This window comes from Aegilops tauschii, chromosome 5 (genome assembly GCF_002575655.3).
Source record: "Aegilops tauschii subsp. strangulata cultivar AL8/78 chromosome 5, Aet v6.0, whole genome shotgun sequence".
In the NCBI taxonomy this organism is placed as follows: Eukaryota; Viridiplantae; Streptophyta; class Magnoliopsida; order Poales; family Poaceae; genus Aegilops; species Aegilops tauschii.
In genome coordinates this window covers 230,439,693-230,443,292 of record NC_053039.3, presented here as the reverse complement: position 1 = coordinate 230,443,292, position 3,600 = coordinate 230,439,693, and the positions used below count along the sequence as shown (strand labels likewise).

General features: G+C 49.2%; 1 long non-coding RNA gene across 1 annotated transcript; it reads right to left on the bottom strand.

Moving 5' to 3' along the window:
* Positions 1 to 451: 451 nt before the first annotated feature.
* LOC141022354 (uncharacterized) lies at positions 452 to 2,735 on the bottom strand. The gene is made up of 4 exons (XR_012183642.1): positions 2,681 to 2,735; positions 2,506 to 2,559; positions 2,318 to 2,397; positions 452 to 723 (listed from the first exon to the last, which is right to left on the bottom strand). It is a non-coding gene; the product is annotated as an uncharacterized lncRNA (long non-coding RNA).
* Between the last annotated feature and the right edge of the window lie 865 nt (positions 2,736 to 3,600).

Below are 3,600 nucleotides of genomic sequence, written 5' to 3'. Positions count from 1 at the left end.
GATGACTAACTCATCTCACGTGATGATCGGACATGGGTCAGTTGATTTGGATCATGTGTCACTTAGATAACTTGAGGGATGTTTATTTAAGTGAGATTTCATTAGTAATTTGATTAACTGAACTTAAATTTATCATGAAGTTGAAGGAAATATGCCCTAGAGGCAATAATAAAGTTGTTATTTTATATTTCCTTATTCATGATAAAGGTTTATTATTCATGCTAGAATTGTATTGATCTAAAACTTAAATACATGTGTGAATACATAGATCACATCATTAGGAGAATGATGTGATGGACAAGACCCATCCGTTAGCTTAGCATATTGATCGTTCAGTTTATTGCTATTGCTTTCTTCATGTTGTGGCACCCCGGCTCAGAGAAACCGGAACGCCCCGTATTCCAGCCCAGAGATCGAGGAGAAGTCTTCTGGAATACGACACTGCTTAGCATAGAACAAACCGGCTTTCTATTATTACACGGAATATGAATACAAGGTCTCCAATATTACAATGAATAACATCGGCACGGCGACACTACGCCATCCTCAATTGCTCTATGCAAGCAGCAGAACAACTCGAAGCAGCGGAAAAACTACTGGCAGCGGAACAACGATGACGGTGGTGAACTCCACTCCGCAGGGACTCTGGCTGGAATGCTTATCCCAGCTCGCGAACACAGGAACAACACCAAACAAGCAAGCAATCCAGGCACGACCTGCAAGCTGGCATGACACGCCAGGTCAGTACATTGAATGTACTTGCAAGCCCACAATAACCAGAAGCATTCAAGACAAACATCAGCATGGCATTTACAGGTTAAGCAGCAATTAACATGAGATCCTCATAACAACATGACATGAGCAACATGAACATGATACAGCTAGAACAACATGAGCATGGCATGAACATATGAATCTGACGATACTAGCATGCAACATGATGACACTATATGCACTATTTATTCTGCTCGGGTTACTACGTAACCATCACATGCATCACTTACCAACCTCGGACATCACACGATTATCTCAGGATCAAATCAAGCTTGGTATAAACAATACCGTAGTAATCATTAAATGACCACAAGGAGCTTGATTTTTACCCATGATTCTCGCACAACATCACGAATATACAACAACTCGGTGATCATCGATACCACGGTGATCATTCCGGAGATCACAACCATGACCAACACTTGGTCTCAAACGGTGATCTTTCCGGTGATCACAACCAACTTATCTCATCATCGAACCGGGGTTGTTATTAATCAAGTTATTATTAATACTGTTGACTCACGGTGTGACCGACACGAACTGGGCCCTTATCCGCGGGCGTGGCTATCGATAGATTTAATATACACTATGCAGAGGTTAGTACACTGTACCCACACTACGGAAACCATGGCCTCGCATTCCCATTCGGGTGGACCAACGGCGTTCCGACAAAACCGATCTACTACCATGACACTCTCCCGGCCACTCCGACTCACTCCCCACTGGGCTAGTCCTGGGTGGCCCATGTCTACCAAAGAAACAACGACCATCGTCGTGGCCAAAACGTCCCTCACGGAGACCGGATCCATAATAACAACAACAGGCACACACGGTTATGTCCACCTACCTGATCAGGGTAGCGCGCGCCCATAACCTTTCCTCGTTGGAGGCACCGGTGAGAGGCACGACAATAGACCCAGTCAGTTTCGATATGGTGGCACCATGACTCAACCAACAGTTGTTCAAGTTCAATTAAATCCGGTTAAACTTGAATGCAATATGCTGAGCCATGATAAAATAACATGATGCATATACAAAGCATGAGCATGATATCAACATAAGCACGGGATGCAACATAACTATCCACCATATCAACTATGAATAATCTCCAACTGAACATGGGATAATGACGAGCATAAATATTACAAGTGCAACACTACTCATAGTATAACATGACCACTAGCATCAACCATAAATACCATGCAAGAACTCATCAATAACATTACCGAGTAAGACTTAACCAACTAACAGCAAAGGAACAACACATATTAACAGTACTCGATAACCGACGTTAGTCATGCACCGAAGAACATGACCAACCCAACATGTACTATATCAAGCATGGCAATATGAAAGTAATACTAGCAACCAGTAGGGCATGCTAACCAGGTGCATAACAACATAGCAAGCAAGTAAGCACTAACCCAGAAGCATTACCGAAACAACGATAATCATGTTTTAAACAAGCCATCATTTAATAAATATTCAAGTTGAAAACCATGGCTACTGCATGACTATCATGCAAGTGGGTATTGTGGCTTGCCTGGGGATGAAGAAGGCACGGGGAAGAAGTGCGGTGAAGCTGCGAAAAGATTTGCCGGAAACAGTTCTCTCCCGGAGGGGCTGTTTACGTGCAAGGGCAAAAAGGTCATTTCCAGAATATTAACACATGGTGGAAGTGTGTCCAACAGAATGGGCTCGACGAAACAAAAATGTGGGCTTTGGATTCACCTCATTTGGAGTTATGAGTAAAAAGTTGTGAGGTGAGGAAGTTCAGGGACTAATCTGCAAAAATATCATCACAAACAAGCCCCTGAGTGGATAAGGCAGAAGCAGATTTCGGCAAATAACGCTTTCCAGAGAGGAAAGCGCATTTGCGCCCGAAGAACAAACGGAATACGCTTACCCAAAGAGGAAGCGCACTTCACGGGATACGCTTTCTGCAGATGAAAACGCACACGACAGAATACGTCTCCACTTGTCACATCAGTGTCAGCGGGTTCAACCCCCCGGGTCACTGACTGGTGGGGCCGCGGGGTCCACGGGCTCGGTCAACTCTCTCCTCCCGCTCCTCCTCTTCTTCCCCCCGACGCGGGCGTAGAATAGAGGGAGGGGCGCCGGCGCTGGCCTCGCGGCTCCGGCCACCTCCGGCTAAGGGGAGGGCAACGGCAGGACCAGGGCGAGGCCCGCACCCACATGGACCGGTTGGGGACGCCAAGGAGGGACTGCGAGGCGACGGCCGAAGACGGGGCGGACGTCGTCTCTGGTTGGTGTCGGGCACGGCCCCACGGGCACTCCGGCGACGAGCTGAGGGCCAGTGTGGTCTTGCGGGAGTGGAGGAGGAGTTCTGGAGTGGAAAAGAGGAGGGGAGGGGCTCTGCCCAGCTCGAATTTGAGCGAGGCCCGATGGCGGCAATGGCTGACAGAGGAGTGGAACGGGAGCTCCTCGAGCTCGGTTTGGTGGTCGGGGCGGCGTAGAGGAGATCGGTGAGGAGGCTGGTGAGGTTGAATGGCTCGGGGAAGGCCTATATATAAACGGGGCGATGAGGGGAGGCTGCTGACGCGTGGCCGTGGCTCGGGTGTCGCCGCGGGGATCCGGCCAACGTTCTGGCGACGGCCAGCGATCACGGGAGGGCGTGGGAACACGACGAGGGGGAGTGCGGACGAGCTACAGAGGTGTACAGGGAAGGAGGGGCCGAGGGCGCAGAGGAGAAGCGGCCACGGCGCCATTAAAGCTCGGTCGGCCACAGTGCGTCCGTGGGCGCGCGGCGACGAGAGCTGATGGAGGGGGAAGTGGCTCCAAGAGGACGGCGACGACGCGGTAAAA